The sequence below is a fragment of the Palaemon carinicauda genome, chromosome 45, assembly GCF_036898095.1.
Source record: "Palaemon carinicauda isolate YSFRI2023 chromosome 45, ASM3689809v2, whole genome shotgun sequence".
NCBI classification, from domain to species: Eukaryota; Metazoa; Arthropoda; class Malacostraca; order Decapoda; family Palaemonidae; genus Palaemon; species Palaemon carinicauda.
The window spans coordinates 18,389,568-18,413,404 of NC_090769.1; the positions used below are offsets into that span (position 1 = coordinate 18,389,568).

At 45.7% G+C, this 23,837-nt stretch overlaps 2 protein-coding genes across 3 annotated transcripts in view; one reads left to right on the plus strand and one right to left on the minus strand.

The window, feature by feature from the left end:
- LOC137634794 (nuclear receptor coactivator 5-like) overlaps nucleotides 1-23,837 on the minus strand; it is a 209,547-nt gene that overhangs the window by 104,338 nt on the left and 81,372 nt on the right. The window lies entirely within an intron of this gene.
- LOC137634795 (trypsin-1-like) overlaps nucleotides 1-23,837 on the plus strand; it is a 244,077-nt gene that overhangs the window by 22,879 nt on the left and 197,361 nt on the right. The gene's annotated exons all lie outside the window — the stretch shown is intronic.

Sequence of the window (23,837 nt, forward strand, 5' to 3'; positions counted from 1 at the left end):
GGAGGATTGCCCCTTTTAGGTCACTGGCTGACCAGTCTCTTCCACGAAGTGTTTCTCTTTCGTTCGCGAGAGAGTACACTCATAGAGACTCCTCTTCGGAGGTTTCTTCTGTTGCTGTTGCTGTTGGCCTCCCTCGCCGTAAGGCCCTCCGTCCGCCTCGTCGTAAGGGCCTCTCATCTCCCTATAAGGGTGCTTGAGGCGCCTTTTTGATTCTCCGTTTGCAGCCTACAACTTCTTTTTCTCGATCTTCCGTCTTGGTGCAGATGGACAGCAGTCTAATCTCGTCTTCCGACGGGCAACGGTCTTCCCGACGGACAACGGTCTTCCCGACGGACAGCGGTCTTCCGACGGACATCAGTCTCCCGGCGGACAACGATCCCTTCGGGGCAAAGGGTTGCCCCCACGGGGGTTCTTCCCTTGCGTGTCAGGGTTTCCCTGCGCGCCCTTCTGTTCGTCAGCGCTTTCAAGATGATCTTCCCTGCGGTTCCTGTTACGTGCCCTGTGCGCCCACGTTCGCCCTCGCGATCTAGAACTTCGGTTCAGGTCGGGGTCAAGGACTCTTCTTCTTTGCGCAGGCTTCCACGCGTAGCCTTCTGCTCGTCAGCGATCATCAGCTCGTCAGCGATCATCAGCTCGCCAGCGATCGTCAGCTCGTCAGCGATCATCAGCTCGCCAGCGATCTCCGGATCGCCCACGTGTGTTACAGCTGGCACGCCAACGTTCTCCAACACTTCTGAAGGAACATGGTTCGCCAGCTACTAGCTCAACTGCGGATGCTGATCGCCATCGCGCGACCCTCAACTGCGGATGCTGATCGCCATCGCGCGACCCTCAACTGCGGATGCTGATCGCCATCGCGCGACCCTCAACTGCGGATGCTGATCGCCATCGCGCGACCCTCAACTGCGGATGCTGATCGCCATCGCGCGACCCTCAACTGCGGATGCTGATCGCCATCGCGCGACCCTCAACTGCGGATGCTGATCGCCATCGCGCGACCCTCAACTGCGGATGCTGATCGCCATCGCGCGACCCTCAACTGCGGATGCTGATCGCCATCGCGCGACCCTCAACTGCGGATGCTGATCGCCATCGCGCGACCCTCAACTGCGGATGCTGATCGCCATCGCGCGACCCTCAACTGCGGATGCTGATCGCCATCGCGCGACCCTCAACTGCGGATGCTGATCGCCATCGCGCGACCCTCAACTGCGGATGCTGATCGCCATCGCGCGACCCTCAACTGCGGATGCTGATCGCACGACCCTGCAGGATCGCCCGCTTACGCATGCTGCTCCTCATCGCACAATCCTGAACGATCGCCCTCATGCGGATGCTGATCACCATCGCACCCTTTCACGCGATCATTTACCTGGGCATGCTGCTCGCCATCGCACAACCCTGAACGATTGCCCGCTTACGCATGCTGCTCCTCATCGCACCACCCTGAACGATCGCCCTCCTGCAGATGCTGATCACCATCGCACCCTTTCACGCGATCATTCACCTGCGCATGCTGCTCGCCATCGCACAACCCTGAACGATTGCCCGCTTACGCATGCTGCTCCTCATCGCACAACCCTGAACGATCGCCCTCTTGCGGATGCTGATCACCATCGCACCCTTTCACGCGATCATTCACCTGTGCATGCTGCTCGCCATCGCACAACCCTGAACGATTGCCCGCTTACGCATGCTGCTCCTCATCGCACCACCCTGAACGATCGCCCTCCTGCAGATGCTGATCACCATCGCACCCTTTCACGCGATCATTCACCTGCGCATGCTGCTCGCCATCGCACAACCCTGCACGATTGCCCGCTTACGCATGCTGCTCCTCATCGCACAACCCTGAACGCTCGCCCTCTTGCGGATGCTGATCACCATCGCACCCTATCACGCGATCATTCACCTACACATGCTGCTCGCCATCGCTTACCGCCAGCGATCTTCTTCACCTACGCGGCAGCACGATCCCTCGCCGTCACGCCCATTCGCCTGCGCGCCCGCGCGATCGCTCGCCTGCGCGCCCGCGCGATCGCTCGCCTGCGCGCCCGCGCGATCGCTCGCCTGCGCGCCCGCGCGATCGCTCGCCTGCGCGCCCGCGCGATCGCTCGCCTGCGCGCCCGCGCGATCGCTCGCCCGCGCGATCGCTCGCCCTCGCGACCGCTCGCCTGCGCGCCCGCGCGACCACTCGCCTGCGCGCCCGCGCGACCATTCGCCTTTGCGCGACCGTTCGCCCTCGCGCGACCATAGTTCGCGGCGAATTCCACAGCCGGTGGTAGCAGCAGGGACGCGTGCTCCTAGGCGGCACTCGGGATCACCTCCATCCAAGCACAGGTTGGTAGTGCAGGACGAAGACAGGTCAGTACAGCATTCTTCCCACCTTCTTTTCAGGCAGGAACCGTCGTGTCCTCTCCAAAGGATCGCCCGATCCCTTTCACCTTAGCGAGGATTTCGGACTCTGTGTCCTTGGAGCAGCGGACATGGTTTGATCCGCTGGCACGGGCGTTAATGAGGGTTATGAAACCAGCACTCAGCGGCCAGGGTAACAAACCAGCGGCTGTCTCTCCTACGCTGAAGAGAAAGAGAGGAGTGGACTTCGTGGTGACTTCCCCCAGGGCGAAGTTGGTTCCCAAGAGGTCGGTCTCGAGGGTCCCCTCTCCTGCACGAGTACTCTCTCCTTCTCCCGCCCTGGAAGGATTTTTGGCGGGGGGGCTTTCCGTTGAAGATTTCTCCATCGGACAAGGGGTGACTGCTTACCTCTTCCTCTGGGAACTTACCAGGTTCTTTCCCTCCTCGGTTACGGCCCGAGGTTTGGTTCAAGGAAGCTACAGGAAGATCAAGGGTACTTTCCTCCTCTCGAGCTCAGGCACCTTGGCCTTTCGTCGTTAAGTATCTACTTGCGGACAAGCTCGATGTTGTACCATCTGGACGCACTGACTGAAGGCTTCCTTCGGGTGTCTCATCTGTGGAGGTCAACGACCTCAGACACCCTTCCATCCTTGAGAAGAGTTTTGTCTTTGCCCAAGGACAGAGACTTAAACATCTGCTGTGCGGAGTAAATCGACTTCCGGTTTCACTCCTCCAAGGCGCTTTCTTCCAGACTCTGCAGGGCTCCAGCTCCCTTTTCTTTCAACCACGTCGGCCTAAGTTATCGGCTACGACAACTGGGACAAGGTGTCCAATTGCAGTTTCCTCCTGTCAGGAACAGATGGCACGGGAGACTCCCCCGGGGGGGCATAGTCCTAAAAGGAGTTCACGAACTCTAGGATTGCAGGTTTTTTCGCTGGGAGGATGCTTAAGGTTACTCATCCGAATGACAGCTTCCCGATGCCCATTCCCGCACAATCTCTGTGAGTAGCCAAGGATATCGCGCCTGCCGTCTCTGTCAGCGAATTCAGTGTCTCTGAACCTCTATGCCATAGCATCAGCAGAGTTGCCCGGTTGGGCAGAATGATCCATACCTTAGGCGAAGGTCTTCCTTAGGATCATCGACGGCTTCACCCCCGGCCCCCTCAGTCGATCCTTTCTTGTAAGGAAGGATCTGAGAGGGGATGGCCATAGTCGACCTCTCAGCCCTGATCAAGTTTGTCGAACAAACTTCGGCCAGCGTAGACCAGCAGAATCGATCAGACTGGTAACGAGGCGACAGGACTCCTTTAACCCTGGATCGGAAGGACGGGTACTTTCAGTTTCCATTCCATCCATCTTCCAGGGTGCTCGTCGAATTCAGCCTAAACTGCAAGTATTCCTGCTTATGATGCAGTGTGGCTATCCCGCCGTGGCATAGCAGGTTTGTTTCCCCAGAGAACTCTCCCTGCCTTCCTCTTGGCCGCTCAGGTGCAGACTTCCGCCTCCTCTGCTGTTTGGAGGGCTGGTCAACTCCGGTAGGCTCGGGTTTCGACCTTCTTCAGCGCCGGGAAAAGCTTCCGAATGCTGACCATGAGTGTGGGCTCATGGTATTTTGCTTGGAGCCTTCTCTTCCTCTGCCTCAACATCTGGAGTATCTGGCCATGATATTGAGTCAACCGCCTTACCACGTTGGAAACCCCGCTTCTCGTCCGTCCAGCGAGGTTAAGCAACGTCGGTACTTGGATGGGTGACCACCTGGGGACGCCAGATTCTGTTACCACATCCTCCGAGCCTTCCTTTCGGTTGACCGTGGCAAGACTGAGGAGAGTCGCAGTACCTGTTCTCAGTCAAGCAGAGTTTTCAGCCCTACCTTGGAACGTTTCCTAGTTCTTCTTTCCTCATTGACCCGTTTATAGTCCGAACGGTCGCCTCAGGATAAGTTCCATGTGGGGCGATCCAAGTTCCGGTGGCTTCAGGCAATGTTTAACCGGACTCCCTGGCCCTATGGGACCAGCGGAACTATTAAACCTGCAATGGGTGTTGACCTATGGAGCCTCTTGATGGTAGTGGATATTCTCGTCCTTTCCCCACATTCTTGATGCGGTTCTCGGACTCGTCAAAGGAAAGGGGGGGGGGGCATGTTCCGGTCCAGGCCTATGGTCAAGACCTGAAGGATTCCTCTCCATCATTCAGGCAGGCTTAAGGGCCTTAGTCTGGCCCCTCTTCAGATCCTACCGCTCCTGCCAAGTCGCCCCGTTGCGTGTCGACTTCATGCTAACCAGCAGGGGACGCATTTTCACACCTTCACATCTTGCAGTAGAGATACCGGGATGATTGAGATTCTCTCAATTCCACCATCGGCTCTCTCATTCCAGGCAGGGGAATGTTTCTCTCAGACTATCCGAGCAGAGCCTCATAGAGAGAGTGTACCTAGGGGTCTTTGACCTTGGGTAACCAGCAAGTGCTGGTCTGGGGGACCTGATCGCGACAGCTTGGAACCTCAAGCTTCCGCTAGTTTTCCCCCCAGTCTCAGACCCCGAGACTCTGGCAAGATGCATTCCGGTGATGGTGGGACAACTTCGACGCCTGCGTCTTCCCTCCTTTTTGTCTGCGGACAATGGGTCTCAACAAAACCAGGTTGTCTGTCAACCTTTCAATGGGAGAGCTCCACTGGGACTATGCGCAGAACGGTTTCTGGACCCTCTGCTTCCCCTGACGGAACTCCCGGGAGAGCTTCTCCCACGGCGCAGACTACTCAAGCAACCACACTGCGACATCTCTCCCGAACCGGGGCGTCGCTTCGGCTTCATGCCTGGAGACACTACGCTTCCTCCTCTAGAAGAGACAACCCGCTACAGTCGCGGTACGGAGGTCGCGTCATCTGCGATAGTCATCCACAGGGGTCTCCCAGGCAAAGTGAAGAGTCTAAGGTGGTTGGTGCCGTGGGAGATATACCTCTTCCCGTGAGGCCTCTTCTCCAGCAATAACGGTCTTATTGCCTTTCGGCGGGAGGAAACTCCTTTCCGCTCTTGGCAATGAAGCCTGTCGCTCAGCCTTTCCCTGACCTTCAGGCTTAAAGGAATAACTTTTTCCTGCCCGCTGGATCTATCCTCGCTCATGCGAAGCTACGATCGTCCCTGCCCTAGTCGGAGGAAGACCTCCAACTTGGAGCATGGCTCGGACTTTTAGTCCTTTAAGAGATCTTCTCAAGACCCTTTTACGACAGGCCTCGGATTGTATTCCGCCTTGGGTCTTCTGCTCACTCTGGCCACGGCCAATGTGTAAGCAATCTTCTTGGTCTCTTACTACTCCCCCCTTTCTAAGGAAGAGGGGAAGGCAACATTCAGGCTCGCTCCTGAGTTGTTGGCTAGACTCAGAATCTGAGGGTCCAGGCCCTTCGGTTCGATTCATTCAAGATTTCGAGTCTCCATTCTGTGTCTGATGTCCCAAGACCTTCTCTTTCTTGCCAGTAAGGAATCGAGAGGTTAGCGCTGGGAACAGCTGCAGTTTGTCCTCAGTTGCAGCCGATTTGGGAACACAAGGAGGACATGGGGGGAGAGTCACCAGTATACCTCTTCAGCCCGGACTCAAGGACATTCATCTCGACCTGTCTTCAGACCCTCCCCCGTCACGTCGCCCTACAGCACGATGTTGGATACATCGCAACGTCCCTCGCCTTCGAGTAATACTACTCTGTGACGCAAGTGCTACAAGCTGGAGTCTGGAAGCGTCTGATGACCTTCGCAGCCCGCTTCCTGCAGGGTGTGACCCACAGGAGTCTCGATACGTTTTCTATCGCTCTGTGGTGGCTACACAACAGCTGGTCTAACCTCAGGCTCCTTTTTGGACAGGTAGCAGAAGGTTGAGGGCATTGTTATCAGGTTTTAGTCTGCATGAACGAAAGAAGTATGTCTGGCCCTTACTTCTTTCTTCATCATCCCCTCTACGGGGAAGCAGCATCCTGGTCTCTGCATAGCTGACCTCGAACCTCTGCAGGTAAACCATGCTTCCTGTGTTCCGAGTATTGAGTCAATACTGTCGCGTCCCCCATACCCTGACGAGGTGGTATTGGGAACGTCCAAACCCCGAGTTCCTTCTGGAACTCCAGGTCAACTGCCTAGAACGGGTCACACTTCTTCCTTCACACACAAGCTTACGTAGGCCACATGGTTCCTTGCGGAGCAAGGAACTTGTGAGGTGCAGGGACTCCTTTTCTCGAGTGCGACTCACTCGGATTCTGAGTCCCCGGGTAAAGCCAAAGCCAGTATGGCTGGGGACTTTCCACCCTTCCTAAGGGATAAGTTACCCTTTGTAAATAGCGTGGTTTGTATTTCGGTTACGGAACAAATGACAAATTCGACGATAATTTGTATTTTTCCTAACCATACAAACCTTAGCTATTTACACATATTTGCCCGCCAGCCCTGTCCCCCAAGACAAGTCCTACCTCTAAGTGAAAGTGAGTATTCACCTGTGTGTGAGGGGGAGGGGTAGCTAGCTACCACTCCCCTACCCCCCCCGCTAACTAGCGCTGGGGTAATACACCCTCGTTAAATTCTAATGGCTCGCCATTTCAGCTACGCTAAAAGTAATACCCTTTGTAAATACAGTAGCTAAGGTTTGTATGGTTAGGAAAAATACAATTTTCAATATTAAACTTAGCCGGTGATTATATAAGCTGCAACTCTGTTGCTCGACAGAAAACTCTACGTAAAAAATCCGCCAGCGATCGCTATGCAGGTAGGGGGTGTACTTCAACAGCGCCATCTGTCGTGCAGGTACTCAGTACTCAATGTAAACACAGAACTCAATTTTCTCTCTGTCTGGCTACCGGCAAGACCTACTAATTCGCTGTTGCTAACTGGATTTGTTTTCACAACTATTTGGTGAAGTACACTATTCTAGTTTTGAGCTTTCGCTATGCAGGTGTTTTATCTTCATCTCAAAACTTGAACTCGTTTTGGATAGATTTAACTTGGTGACAAAGAGAGTATGGACTTTCTTTCACTTTTAAATGGCCGACCCTTCCCTTAGACGGAAGTGTGTTTAGGTTTTTAGTAATTATCTTATCACGTTATAGATCTATATATTTTATATCTCTCCGCCTTTATTAGGCCTCTTCGATTAACTTTCCATTTATTATAAACATATAAAAATAAATTTTAATGTTTTGTTTATATGCGACCTTTCCTGATAGTAGGCGGTCCTAACTTGGAACCGAAGTTAATCAACGTTGAGCCCTTTATATCGTAATTAGCTTTTAAAGAATTTAAACTTTTTAAATGTAATATTTTATGAAAGAATTTCTTTGATAGTCTTCGTACTGTTTTCAAAGATGAACTAACGTTTAGTTTTTTATGCTACGCAGTTGTTGACGTTCAGGACGTTCAACATGCGCTCTATCATTACGATAGAGAGAGAGTGTATCACGGTTTCACTTTGCAGTAAGAGTAAATCGATTCTAACGTTTTGTTCATTCTTTCTTAGCTTAAATGTTTTAAATTCTAATTTAAAGGAACTTTTTATTTGAAAAACCTTTCAGTTTTTTCCTTTAGTCAAATAACATGTTTTTTTGACGAAATATAATTGGGCTCTTCTCTTAGGTGCAAAATCAAGAGAGAAAGAGAGAGAGAGAGATAGAGACGGAGGGAGAGAGAGGAGAAAACGTTCCGTTCAAGCGGGTAACGTTGTTCTCGTGTTACTCTCGTCCCTAGTCTCTGTACGGGGAGGAAGGATAAAACGTTTTTAGGTTTTTATTCTCGTCCCCAGGCTATGTGTGGTGAGAGATTGAAAACGTAGTTTATATGAACTAGTGTTTAGTCTCTTTCCCAGCCACTGAATTTTTTTTTTATCTTAATATATGTTTTCTGTTTTTTGCTGGTATTAATGAGCTGCATTATACGACTGATTTCGCAATTACTACCTTTTAATGAAGGGTAGAATTGCGTGTTTCAGGTAGAAATCAGTAAAAGTTTCGCTTTCAGTGAAATAAGTGCAAAACAGAAAATCGAAGTGATAAAGTGATATGCGCAAAGTGTTACAGTGTTGCGTCCGAGGGTTCGTCTGTTCGTGCCTGTCGTTCACCTAGTCCGGGACCTCTTGCAAGCTCCCAAGCCCAGGGGAGAAGTAATGTCGAACGACTTATGGGTTCGAGAGGCCTTGATCAACGAACAGACGTTTCCCTCCGTGGTTTCGGGCGTATCTACCCAAGATCGCCCCACCCACACAAAGACGAGAGAGCCCATTTATTCCTCGTCTGCGGAAGAGGTTTCTCGTAAGAAACCATGGACCAAGGTCTCGCGGCCTATTAAGCGCAAGTCGGTCCCTTCCGCGCAAGTCCAACGGCCCAGTTGTAGCCACTGGGTCAGTTCAGACTCGCTGCAGTCTTCCGACGACTGCTCACCTCCTAAGAGAGGCTAAGCGGTACCGCATCAGGCAGTCACACCGTCTGTTGCCGCACCTGCTCTTGTAGACCCTAAGTGGTCTTTGCTGCAGACCATGCAGTCTCAGTTAACGTCATTGATGCAGGACTTTCGTGCGGAGAAGGTTGACACTGCACCAACCTCTAGCCTACAACCAACCACGGTTGTGCGTCCTGTGGACGCTGAGGCGACCTTCTGCCGCACTCCAGCTGAGAGAGTCCCGCCACCCATGCGTTCCAGTGTACCCTGCCAGCCGCATGTTGACGTTCAGCGACGCACGGAACCTTCCGTTGACGTTCGCGAGGTACAACAACAGTCTAAGTTGTTTTGTTTTGACGCGGTGTGTCAACCTCCGCATTCTAGAGTTGTTTTGACTGCTCAGTCTAGACAGTCAAAGCAGTCTCGAGTGGACGCTGTACGTCCTCACGCACCTGTTGTGGTTGACAGTTCACAGACTGTCAAGCAGTTACATGACGTTGCGTTCTGGTCCGCTACTAATGCACCAGTGAGAGACTCAGCTTTTATCGGACAAGGTTCCTGTAGATGAGGAAGTTGCTGTTCTCCCTCCTACTGATATTCCCTTGAGGACTCTGTCAGATAGAGAGGAGCCTTAAGCTGCTTAGCCTCCTATGGACTTTAATTAAATCATGATGATTTTTTTTAAGGATCTTCGTCCGGATCTTGTAACTGCTGCTCCTCGTTCGCCTAAACGTCAGAACTTACACTAGGCCTAGCTACTTCGAAGCCGTTGTTTTTAAGCTAGTGCTCTCTCGCTCTCCTAGAGAGCGTTACGTTGGCTAGGCGACTGGTTTTTTCACCAGGAGGAGTTTGGGGGATACTGCCTTTGATTTCCCTTCTTTTAAACTGGTTTATAGAGCGAGAGTCTGATATGACACGAGAGAAGTTCTCGGCTTGGGAGTTCATGCCTCTGCCCAGATAGACTTCTCAATTCTGGTAGACTCTCCCTGGCGCCTAGCCAGGAGACGCTCCAAGTTGTTTACAGGTCAACTTCTCAGCTTTTGTCGAGCCTTTGAAGTTTTGCTGTACTATTATGTCACGCATAACAAGGCTTTCAGGGATGGTAAACGGTTCCGCCTCAGTCGCTAACCCCGTCTGTCGCCACACCTGCTCCCTTAGACCCTAAATGGGCTTTGCTGCAAGACATGCAGTCCAAGCTTGCGTCCTTGATAGAGGACTTGAATGCGGAGAAGAACCTTCTGGCCAACAACCTTCCAACCGGTCGGTTCATCAGGCAGTCACACCTTCTGTTGCCGCACCTGCTCCTGTAGACCCTAAGTGGTCTTTGCTGCAAGACATGCAGTCCAAGCTTGCGTCCTTGATAGAGGACTTAAATGCGGAGAAGAACCTTCTGGCCAACAACCTTCCAACCGGTCGGTTGTGCGCCCTGTTGACGCTGAGGTAACCTACTCGCGTCTGCCAGTTGAGGTGGTTCCTCCACCGATGCGACCCAGTGTGGGTTGCCAGCCGCACGTTGACGTTAAGCGACGCTCGGAGGTGGTTGTTGACGTTCAGGACGTTCAACAACCAGCAGAGGTGACTTGTTGTGACGCAGTGCGTCAACCTCAGCAACCCGGTAGGGTGTTGACTGCACAACCCAGACGGTCTAGACAGTTTCGGGTTGACGCTGTACTTCCTCGCGCACCCATGGTTGTTGACAGTTCACAGACTGTGCAGCAGTTCCATGATATTGCGTCCGGCTCCGTCACGCATCCACCAGTGCGACGGGATTCAGCGAGTCAGACGTTGCCCACTCCGTTGCCGTTTTCCTCATCAGTTTTGGATGAGGAACCCTCTGATGAGGACGTTGCTGAACAAGACGATCAGCCCCCAGCCCTGCTATCCATCCAGAAGATGCTGAAGAAGGAACGCTGCTCAGTCAGGCTGTGGATGAGTCTGGTAGGGACGCTGTCATCCGTGGATCAATTTGTGTCACTAGGAAGACTACACCTCCGTCCTCTTCTATACCATCTAGCTTTTCACTGGAAAAGGACAAGACGCTAGAAGCGGTCTCGATCCCGGTTTCCGAAAAGATAAAGTCTTGTCTGACTTGGTGAAAGGACTATATCAACCTAAGAGAGGGTCTTCCCCTGACTGTTCAGACTCCCAACCACGTTCTCTTCTCGGACGCATCGGACGTAGGCTGGGGTGCGACATTAGACGGTCGGGAATGCTCGGGATTATGGAACTCGAGTCAAAGGACAATGCATTTCAACTGCAAGGAGCTACTGGCAGTACGTCTGGCCTGGAAAAGCTTCAGGTCTCTCCTTCAAGGCAAAGTGGTGGAGGTGAACTCGGACAACACCACGGCTTTGGCGTACATCTCCAAGCAAGGAGGGACCTACTCTCTGACGTTGTACGAGATCGCAAGGGACCTCCTCACCTGGTCAAAAGGTCTAGACATATCACTGGTAACGAGGTTCATCCAAGGCAACTTGAATGTCATGGCAGATTGTCTCAGTCGGAAGGGACAAATAATTCCAACAGAATGGACCCTCCACAAGGATGTATGCAAGAGACTTTGGGCCACCTGAGGCCAGCCAACCATAGATCTCTTCGCAACCTCGATGACCAAGAGGCTCCCAATATTTTGCTCACCAATCACGGACCCAGCAGCAGTTCATATAGATGCCTTTCTCCTAGATTGGTCACATCTAGATCTATATGCATTCCCTCCGTTCAAGATTGTCAACAAGGTACTGCAGAAGTTCGCCTCTCACGAAGGGACAAGGTTGACGCTAGTTGCTTCCCTCTGGCCCGCGAGAGAATGGTTCACCGAGGTACTTCGATGGCTAGTAGACGTTCCCAGAACACTTCCCCTAAGGGTGGACCTTCTACGTCAGCCACACGTAAAGAAGGTACACCAAGGCCTCCACGCTCTTCGTCTGACTGCCTTCAGACTATCGAAAGACTCTCGAGAGCTAGAGGCTTTTCGAAGGAGGCAGCCAGAGCGATTGCTAGAGCAAGGAGAACATCCACCCTTAGAGTCTACCAATCGAAGTGGGAAATCTTCCGAAACTGGTGCAAGTCAGTATCCGTTTCCTCGACCAGTACCTCTGTAACTCAAATAGCTGACTTCCTCTTATATCTGAGGAAAGAACGATCTCTTTCAGCTCCCACTATCAAGGGTTACAGAAGCATGTTGGCATCAGTCTTCCGTCACAGAGGCTTAGATCTTTCCAACAATAAAGATCTACAGGACCTCCTTAAGTCTTTTGAGACCACGAAGGAGCGTCGTTTGGTTACACCTGGTTGGAATTTAGACGTGGTACTAAGATTCCTTATGTCAGACAGGTTCGAACCGCTACAATCAGCCTCCCTGAAAGATCTCACCTTAAAGACTTTTCCTGGTATGCTTAGCCACAGCTAAAAGAGTCAGTGAGATTCATGCCTTCAGCAAGAACATCGGATTCTCATCCGAAACGGCTACATGTTCTACAACTTGGTTTTTCTAGCCAAAAACGAGCTGCCTTCTCAGCCTTGGCCAATATCGTTCGATATTCCAAACTTATCGTATGGTTGGAAATGAACTAGAAAGAGTCTTATGCCCTGTAAGAACTCTTAAGTTCTATTTAAAACGAACTAAACCTTTACGAGGCCCGTCTGAAGCTTTATGGTGTTCAGTTAAGAAACCATCTTTGCCTATGTCAAAGAATGCTTTATCCTATTTTATCAGACTGTTAATACGAGAAGCTCATTCCCATCTGAATGAGGAAGACCAAGCTTTGCTGAAGGTAAGGACACACGAAGTTAGAGCTGTCGCAACTTCCGTGGCCTTTAAACAAAATAGATCTCTGCAAAGTATAATCGACGCAACCTATTGGAAAAGCAAGTCAGTGTTCGCGTCTTTTTATCTTAAGAATGTCCAGTCTCTTTACGAGAACTGCTACACTCTGGGACCATTCGTAGCAACGAGTGCAGTAGTGGGTGAGGGCTCAACCACTACAATTCCCTAATTCCATAACTTTTTTAATCTTTCTCTTGAAATGTTTTATTATTGTTTTTGGGTTGTCCGGAAGGCTAAGAAGCCTTTCGCATCCTACTTGATTTGGCGGGTGGTCAAAGTCTTTTCTTGAGAAGCGCCTAGATTAGAGGTTTTGATGAGGTCCTGTTGTATGGGTTGCAACCCTTGATACTTCAGCTCCTAGGGGTCGCTCAGCATCCTAAGAGGATCGCGAGGCTCCGTAAGGAAGACGTACTTAAAAAGGCAGAGTAATTGTTTAAGTCGACTTCCTTACCAGGTACTTATTTATTTTATGTTTGTTATTTTGAATAACTGCTAAAATGAAATAAAAAATCCTTAGCTCATAATAATGTAAACAATTATTGCTGGTCTCTACCCACCCCCCTGGGTGTGATTCAGCTTATATAATCACCGGCTAAGTTTAATATTGAAAAATGTCATTTTTATAATAAAATAAATTTTTGAATATACTTACCCGGTGATTATATATTAAAGGACCCTCCCTTCCTCCCCAATAGAGACCCAGTGGACCGAGGAGAAAATTGAGTTCTGTGTTTACATTGAGTACTGAGTACCTGCACGACAGATGGCGCTGTTGAAGTACACCCCCTACCTGCATAGCGATCGCTGGCGGATTTTTTACGTAGAGTTTTCTGTCGAGCAACAGAGTTGCAGCTTATATAATCACCGGGTAAGTATATTCAAAAATTTATTTTATTATAAAAATAACATATCTTCGAATTTGTCATATTTGAGTTTTATTTATTTATTTATTTTGAGTGGAATATTTTTGAAGCTTTAAGTACTCAAAGATATATTTTATATGTTTTCAGATATGTAGTATTTTGGCTTTTAGTCTTAGCCTAATTACAAGCTTTTACTTCTTTAAAGAATATATTTGAGTCTTATTTATTTATTTATTTATTTTGAGTGGAATACTTTTGAAGCTTTACGTACTCAAAGATATATTTTATATGTTTTCAGATATGTTGAATATTTGACAGTATTTTGGCTTGTAGTCTTAGCCTAATTACAAGCTTTTACTTCTTTAAAGAATATATTTGAGTTTTATTTATTTATTTATTTTGAGGAATATTTTTGAAGCTTTACGTACTCTAAGATATATTTTATATGTTTTCAGATATGTAGTATTTTGGCTTGTAGTCTTAGCCTAATTACAAGCTTTTACTTCTTTAAAGAATATATTTGAGTCTTATTTATTTATTTATTTTGAGGAATATTTTTGAAGCTTTACGTACTCTAAGATATATTTTATATGTTTTCAGATATGTTGAATATTTGATAGTATTTTGGCTTGTAGTCTTAGCCTAATTACAAGCTTTTACTTCTTTAAAGAATATATTAGAGTCTTATTTATTTTGAGTGGAATATTTTTGAAGTTTTGCGTACTCTAAGATATATTTTATATGTTTTCAGATATGTTGAATATTTGATAGTATTTTGGCTTGTAGTCTTAGCCTAATTACAAGCTTTTACTTCTTTAAAGAATATATTTGAGTCTTATTTATTTATTTATTTTGAGGAATATTTTTGAAGCTTTACGTACTCTAAGATATATTTTATATGTTTTCAGATATGTTGAATATTTGATAGTATTTTGGCTTGTAGTCTTAGCCTAATTACAAGCTTTTACTTCTTTAAAGAATATATTAGAGTCTTATTTATTTTGAGTGGAATATTTTTGAAGTTTTGCGTACTCTAAGATATATTTTATATGTTTTCAGATATGTTGAATATTTGATAGTATTTTGGCTTGTAGTCTTAGCCTAATTACAAGCTTTTACTTCTTTAAAGAATATATTTGAGTCTTATTTATTTATTTATTTATTTATTTATTTGTCTGCGTCGTCTGCTATTCTGACATTCCTCTTTGTGTCTTCTGCAGATGTCGTCGTTCATCGGCCAATTTTGTATAATTATATAGATTGTTTATACAGAAAATCGTTTCTACAATGCCCAGGAAGAAAGGCAACATCAAGAGAATGGCCGAAGCAGCTGAAAAAGCGAGAGAGGTGAAAAGAAGGAAACTGGATGAGCGACGAGCGTCGACCATTTCACCTCCACCACCAACAGCTGATTCTCCCCAGCCCTCTACGTCCGCCAACACACCTCCTCCCTCCACCTCTCGTGCTCCAACACAAACCCTCACCAGTTCAATGCGAAGAAAGATTGGTATTCAAAAAACAGAAAAAGTAGTAACAAATATTGAAAATGTATTCTTGAGGAGAAGTAATTTAGTTGATATTGCAGATAATGTAGCCTGTTCTGTGTGCTTTGAAAATAGTGTGAAGGCAGTTGTTGTGGAAGGACATTTGGACACTCGAATAAGAATGTTTTGTACTAAGTGTAAATTTACTATTTTTGATAATAATTCTGAAAATTCTGAATTTGCGGCCGCCCAAGCTGTTTCTAACTACAACATCGGGCCTGAAGAAAGTAATTTAAATATATTGCTTGGCCTTCCTTTTTTTACAAATTTGCTCAAGTGCTTGAAGACTCAAGACCAAAGGATGGATGAGCCAATAAAGAAAAAAAATAGAAGGAAGTTGAAGTTGGACAAGAGCTACTCTGCTGGAGCATACTAGGCGCCGTGGGATGTGTCAACTTTAAATGCCATTTTCTCAAAAGTAAGATATTGTGCTTTAAACCACTACTACTTCGTTAGTTTTCATCCGATTTTCACATTTGTTTTTTCATTGTATTCGTCTTTAAAAGTTCTATAACTGGCTCAGGACCAATCTTTGAAAATGTTTCTTTTTCTTTATTTAAAATTACATTATTTACGTAACAGATTTTTATTACAAATTTAAACGCAAAAATAATAACTTTATCTCTCTAAAGTACAAATTTTGTCTTGAGGAGATTGTTGACACACTCTTTAGCTATTAAATGAGACTAGGTTTAGCTTCCTATCTCTGATAGTTTTAAAGTAGTAGCAGTTTTTTTGGATGCATACGAAAATGCCCTTTTCAATTTTTTTTTTTTATTGCAGATTTTGCATTCAGCAGATAGGAGAAGATTCCAGGTATAGAGAGTGCCCTAAAATAAAATTTTCAATTAGTTACCATGATTTTTTGTAACCCATGTCAATTTTTGCCACCCATTCCCTTAAGCTCGATATAATGGTATCTATTTGAATATCGGATATAAGCCACATGTTACTCTACACCTCACTCAAACTATGAAATATGATTAATCAGTCATTGTTCCGTAACCGAAATACAAACCACGGTATTTACATTGGGTTTACCTTTTAGCGCAGCTGAAATGGCGAGCCATTAGAATTTAACGAGGGTGTATTACCCCTGCGCTAGTTAGCGGGGGGTAGGGGAGTGGTAGCTAGCTACCCCTCCCCCCCCCTCACACAGATGAATGCTCACTTTCACTTTTGGCTCGGACTGTGACAGACGTCTCTGTCTTGGTCCTCTCTTGGCAGCCATTGTTTTTTTTGTCTTTACTTAATCGCTTACTTTTCATTTACTCAATATATATGTAAACATGTTTTCATGTTTGTATATATATTTGAGTATAGAAATCAGTAAGTTTCCTTTTCAGAGTTGTGTGTGTAGTGTACGATATCTACGTGGAGTCCTCGGCAGTTAGGCCACCACGGCGTAATTTTATGGGTGGCGATCGAGTTTGACTTATGTCTTTCTCTCTCTCTCTCTCTCTCTTGAGGTCGTTCACCCTTTTACTACGTGTTACTACGCCCTTGTAGCTTCCTTTCCGTGTAGGGGGGTTGCTACGCCGTACGTTTGTCTCAATTAGTTTATGAATCTAATTGTGGTTGTTAATTTTTCAGCCTGTAGAACGATTCCTTTCGAGGTTTCGTTCTTTCTTTAGTGTTCATTCATTTTTAAATTACATAATTACATAGTTTCATAATTATAATTGTTATAATTCTGTTTTTGTTACAGCTCTCCTTCCGTGAGTGTAAGTGGTTGTGAGGGCACGTGCCTGTTGTGTAATTCTTGTTTCCTTTCCCTCGGGATTCCTCTTCGGAGCCTTCCCGGGGGAATGAATGTGTACTAATGATTTTTGTTTTATTTTTTTACAGTTACCGATCTAGTTCGTTTCTGTAATATGGCAACGGTGTGAGCTGTCTTGTTGAGGCCTGGGGATTCGGCTGTTGCTGCCTCCCCCCTTGTATTTTCGTCAGGGGCGTGTCTCCTTCTACTGGAAGTACTCCCGTGACGACGGACAGCTCTCCAGTTCATTTTAGAACTCTCAGGAGGCTTGCCTCCTTGGGCGGGTAACTTTCCTTCCGAGGGAAGTTTTTCCTGTCCAGGCTTGAGTTTTTCCCCTTTTGGGGGGTTCTTCTCTTGCCTTTTTTTTTTCGTGCGACTATGCTCTTGGTGCTGAGCGGTCACACCTGCAGTTTCGCTCAAGGGGCTGGGCAATTGCAGGAGCCTCTCTTCGGAGGATTGCTCCTTTTAGGTCACTGGCTGACCAGTCTCTTCTACGAAGTGTTTCTCTTTCGTTCGCGAGAGAGTACACTCATAGAGACTCCTCTTCGGAGGATTCTTCTGCTGCTGTTGCTGTTGGCCTCCCTCGCCGTAAGGCCCACCGTCCGCCTCGTCGTAAGGGCCTCTCATCCCCCTATAAGGGTGCTAAGAGGCGCCTTTTTGAATCTCTGTTTGCAGCCTACAACTCCTTCTTCTTGATCTTCCGCCTTGGTGCAGATGGACAGCAGTCTGATCTCGTCTTCCGACGGGCAACGGTCTTCCCGACGGACAACGGTCTTCCAACGGACATCAGTCTCCCAGCGGACAGGCAACGGTCTTCCGATGGACATCTGTCTCCCGACGGACAACGTTCCCTTCGGAGCAAAGGGTTGCCTCTCACGGGGGTTCTTCCCTTGCGTGTCAGGGTTCCCCTACCCGTCCTTCTGCTGTGTTCTCTCCTGCTCCTGCTCAGTGTTAGCGCACAGGCGCTCTCCTGCTCATCAGCGCTTCCTGATCGCTAGCGCTCTCCTTTCGCCAGCGCTCTCCTGTTCGTCAGCGCTCTCATGATGATCATCCCTGCTGTTCCTGTTGGTTCCTGTTACGTGCCCACGTTCGCCCTCGCGATCTAGAACTTCGGTTCAGGTCTGGGTCAAGGACTCTTCTTCTATGCGCAGGCTTCCACGCGTTGCCTTCTGCTCGCCAGCGCGCACAGGCGATTTTAGTTTCGCCTATTCAACAGCGTTCTACACGTCAGCGATCACCTGTCTCTCGGCGATCTCCGGATCACCCGCGTGTGTTACAGCCGGCGCACCAACGTTCTCCAACGCTTCTGAAGGAACATGGTTCGCCAGCTACTAGCTCGCCATCGCCCACCTGCGCATGCTGCTCGCCATCGCGCGATCGCCCACCTGCGGATGCTGCTCGCCATCGCGCGATCGCCCACCTGCGGATGCTGCTCGCCATCGCGCGATGGAGAGCAGCATCCGCAGGTGGGCGATCGCGCGATGGCGAGCAGCATCCGCAGGTGGGCGATCGCGCGATGGCGAGCAGCATCCGCAGGTGGGCGATCGCGCGATGGCGAGCAGCATGCGCAGGTGGGCGATCGCGCGATGGCGAGCTAGTAGCTGGCGAACCATGTTCCTTCAGAAGCGTTGGAGAACGTTGGTGCGCCGGCTGTAACACACGCGGGTGATCCGGAGATCGCCGAGAGACAGGTGATCATATAGATGCCTTTCTCCTAGATTGGTCACATCTAGATCTATATGCATTCCCTCCGTTCAAGATTGTCAACAAGGTACTGCAGAAGTTCGCCTCTCACGAAGGGACAAGGTTGACGCTAGTTGCTTCCCTCTGGCCCGCGAGAGAATGGTTCACCGAGGTACTTCGATGGCTAGTAGACGTTCCCAGAACACTTCCCCTAAGGGTGGACCTTCTACGTCAGCCACACGTAAAGAAGGTACACCAAGGCCTCCACGCTCTTCGTCTGACTGCCTTCAGACTATCGAAAGACTCTCGAGAGCTAGAGGCTTTTCGAAGGAGGCAGCCAGAGCGATTGCTAGAGCAAGGAGAACATCCACCCTTAGAGTCTACCAATCGAAGTGGGAAATCTTCCGAAACTGGTGCAAGTCAGTATCCGTTTCCTCGACCAGTACCTCTGTAACTCAAATAGCTGACTTCCTCTTATATCTGAGGAAAGAACGATCTCTTTCAGCTCCCACTATCAAGGGTTACAGAAGCATGTTGGCATCAGTCTTCCGTCACAGAGGCTTAGATCTTTCCAACAATAAAGATCTACAGGACCTCCTTAAGTCTTTTGAGACCACGAAGGAGCGTCGTTTGGTTACACCTGGTTGGAATTTAGACGTGGTACTAAGATTCCTTATGTCAGACAGGTTCGAACCGCTACAATCAGCCTCCCTGAAAGATCTCACCTTAAAGACTCTTTTCCTGGTATGCTTAGCCACAGCTAAAAGAGTCAGTGAGATTCATGCCTTCAGCAAGAACATCGGATTCTCATCCGAAACGGCTACATGTTCTACAACTTGGTTTTTCTAGCCAAAAACGAGCTGCCTTCTCGGCCTTGGCCAATATCGTTCGATATTCCAAACTTATCGTATGGTTGGAAATGAACTAGAAAGAGTCTTATGCCCTGTAAGAACTCTTAAGTTCTATTTAAAACGAACTAAACCTTTACGAGGCCCGTCTGAAGCTTTATGGTGTTCAGTTAAGAAACCATCTTTGCCTATGTCAAAGAATGCTTTATCCTATTTTATCAGACTGTTAATACGAGAAACTCATTCCCATCTGAATGAGGAAGACCAAGCTTTGCTGAAGGTAAGGATACACGAAGTTAGAGCTGTCGCAACTTCCGTGGCCTTTAAACAAAATAGATCTCTGCAAAGTATAATCGACGCAACCTATTGGAAAAGCAAGTCAGTGTTCGCGTCTTTTTATCTTAAGAATGTCCAGTCTCTTTACGAGAACTGCTACACTCTGGGACCATTCGTAGCAACGAGTGCAGTAGTGGGTGAGGGCTCAACCACTACAATTCCCTAATTCCATAACTTTTTTAATCTTTCTCTTGAAATGTTTTATTATTGTTTTTGGGTTGTCCGGAAGGCTAAGAAGCCTTTCGCATCCTACTTGATTTGGCGGGTGGTCAAAGTCTTTTCTTGAGAAGCGCCTAGATTAGAGGTTTTGATGAGGTCCTGTTGTATGGGTTGCAACCCTTGATACTTCAGCTCCTAGGGGTCGCTCAGCATCCTAAGAGGATCGCGAGGCTCCGTAAGGAAGACGTACTTAAAAAGGCAGAGTAATTGTTTAAGTCGACTTCCTTACCAGGTACTTATTTATTTTATGTTTGTTATTTTGAATAACTGCTAAAATGAAATAAAAAATCCTTAGCTCATAATAATGTAAACAATTATTGCTGGTCTCTACCCACCCCCCTGGGTGTGATTCAGCTTATATAATCACCGGCTAAGTTTAATATTGAAAAATGTCATTTTTATAATAAAATAAATTTTTGAATATACTTACCCGGTGATTATATATTAAAGGACCCTCCCTTCCTCCCCAATAGAGACCCAGTGGACCGAGGAGAAAATTGAGTTCTGTGTTTACATTGAGTACTGAGTACCTGCACGACAGATGGCGCTGTTGAAGTACACCCCCTACCTGCATAGCGATCGCTGGCGGATTTTTTACGTAGAGTTTTCTGTCGAGCAACAGAGTTGCAGCTTATATAATCACCGGGTAAGTATATTCAAAAATTTATTTTATTATAAAAATAACATATCTTCGAATTTGTCATATTTGAGTTTTATTTATTTATTTATTTTGAGTGGAATATTTTTGAAGCTTTAAGTACTCAAAGATATATTTTATATGTTTTCAGATATGTAGTATTTTGGCTTTTAGTCTTAGCTTAATTACAAGCTTTTACTTCTTTAAAGAATATATTTGAGTCTTATTTATTTATTTATTTTGAGTGGAATACTTTTGAAGCTTTACGTACTCAAAGATATATTTTATATGTTTTCAGATATGTTGAATATTTGACAGTATTTTGGCTTGTAGTCTTAGCCTAATTACAAGCTTTTACTTCTTTAAAGAATATATTTGAGTTTTATTTATTTATTTATTTTGAGGAATATTTTTGAAGCTTTACGTACTCTAAGATATATTTTATATGTTTTCAGATATGTAGTATTTTGGCTTGTAGTCTTAGCCTAATTACAAGCTTTTACTTCTTTAAAGAATATATTTGAGTCTTATTTATTTATTTATTTTGAGGAATATTTTTGAAGCTTTACGTACTCTAAGATATATTTTATATGTTTTCAGATATGTAGTATTTTGGCTTGTAGTCTTAGCCTAATTACAAGCTTTTACTTCTTTAAAGAATATATTTGAGTCTTATTTATTTATTTATTTTGAGGAATATTTTTGAAGCTTTACGTACTCTAAGATATATTTTATATGTTTTCAGATATGTTGAATATTTGATAGTATTTTGGCTTGTAGTCTTAGCCTAATTACAAGCTTTTACTTCTTTAAAGAATATATTAGAGTCTTATTTATTTTGAGTGGAATATTTTTGAAGTTTTGCGTACTCTAAGATATATTTTATATGTTTTCAGATATGTTGAATATTTGATAGTATTTTGGCTTGTAGTCTTAGCCTAATTACAAGCTTTTACTTCTTTAAAGAATATATTTGAGTCTTATTTATTTATTTATTTTGAGGAATATTTTTGAAGCTTTACGTACTCTAAGATATATTTTATATGTTTTCAGATATGTTGAATATTTGATAGTATTTTGGCTTGTAGTCTTAGCCTAATTACAAGCTTTTACTTCTTTAAAGAATATATTAGAGTCTTATTTATTTTGAGTGGAATATTTTTGAAGTTTTGCGTACTCTAAGATATATTTTATATGTTTTCAGATATGTTGAATATTTGATAGTATTTTGGCTTGTAGTCTTAGCCTAATTACAAGCTTTTACTTCTTTAAAGAATATATTTGAGTCTTATTTATTTATTTATTTATTTATTTGTCTGCGTCGTCTGCTATTCTGACATTCCTCTTTGTGTCTTCTGCAGATGTCGTCGTTCATCGGCCAATTTTGTATAATTATAGATTGTTTATACAGAAAATCGTTTCTACAATGCCCAGGAAGAAAGGCAACATCAAGAGAATGGCCGAAGCAGCTGAAAAAGCGAGAGAGGTGAAAAGAAGGAAACTGGATGAGCGACGAGCGTCGGCCATTTCACCTCCACCACCAACAGCTGATTCTCCCCAGCCCTCTACGTCCGCCAACACACCTCCTCCCTCCACCTCTCGTGCTCCAACACAAACCCTCACCAGTTCAATGCGAAGAAAGATTGGTATTCAAAAAACAGAAAAAGTAGTAACAAATATTGAAAATGTATTCTTGAGGAGAAGTAATTTAGTTGATATTGCAGATAATGTAGCCTGTTCTGTGTGCTTTGAAAATAGTGTGAAGGCAGTTGTTGTGGAAGGACATTTGGACACTCGAATAAGAATGTTTTGTACTAAGTGTAAATTTACTATTTTTGATAATAATTCTGAAAATTCTGAATTTGCGGCCGCCCAAGCTGTTTCTAACTACAACATCGGGCCTGAAGAAAGTAATTTAAATATATTGCTTGGCCTTCCTTTTTTTACAAATTTGCTCAAGTGCTTGAAGACTCAAGACCAAAGGATGGATGAGCCAATAAAGAAAAAAAATAGAAGGAAGTTGAAGTTGGACAAGAGCTACTCTGCTGGAGCATACTAGGCGCCGTGGGATGTGTCAACTTTAAATGCCATTTTCTCAAAAGTAAGATATTGTGCTTTAAACCACTACTACTTCGTTAGTTTTCATCCGATTTTCACATTTGTTTTTTCATTGTATTCGTCTTTAAAAGTTCTATAACTGGCTCAGGACCAATCTTTGAAAATGTTTCTTTTTCTTTATTTAAAATTACATTATTTACGTAACAGATTTTTATTACAAATTTAAACGCAAAAATAATAACTTTATCTCTCTAAAGTACAAATTTTGTCTTGAGGAGATTGTTGACACACTCTTTAGCTATTAAATGAGACTAGGTTTAGCTTCCTATCTCTGATAGTTTTAAAGTAGTAGCAGTTTTTTTGGATGCATACGAAAATGCCCTTTTCAATTTTTTTTTTTTATTGCAGATTTTGCATTCAGCAGATAGGAGAAGATTCCAGGTATAGAGAGTGCCCTAAAATAAAATTTTCAATTAGGTACCATGATTTTTTGTAACCCATGTCAATTTTTGCCACCCATTCCCTTAAGCTCGATATAATGGTATCTATTTGAATATCGGATATAAGCCACATGTTACTCTACACCTCACTCAAACTATGAAATATGATTAATCAGTCATTGTTCCGTAACCGAAATACAAACCACGGTATTTACATTGGGTTTACCTTTTAGCGCAGCTGAAATGGCGAGCCATTAGAATTTAACGAGGGTGTATTACCCCTGCGCTAGTTAGCGGGGGGTAGGGGAGTGGTAGCTAGCTACCCCTCCCCCCCCCCTCACACAGATGAATGCTCACTTTCACTTTTGGCTCGGACTGTGACAGACGTCTCTGTCTTGGTCCTCTCTTGGCAGCCATTGTTTTTTTTGTCTTTACTTAATCGCTTACTTTTCATTTACTCAATATATATGTAAACATGTTTTCATGTTTGTATATATATTTGAGTATAGAAGTCAGTAAGTTTCCTTTTCAGAGTTGTGTGTGTAGTGTACGATATCTACGTGGAGTCCTCGGCAGTTAGGCCACCACGGCGTAATTTTATGGGTGGCGATCGAGTTTGACTTATGTCTTTCTCTCTCTCTCTCTCTCTCTTGAGGTCGTTCACCCTTTTACTACGTGTTACTACGCCCTTGTAGCTTCCTTTCCGTGTAGGGGGGTTGCTACGCCATACGTTTGTCTCAATTAGTTTATGAATCTAATTGTGGTTGTTAATTTTTCAGCCTGTAGAACGATTCCTTTCGAGGTTTCGTTCTTTCTTTAGTGTTCATTCATTTTTAAATTACATAATTACATAGTTTCATAATTATAA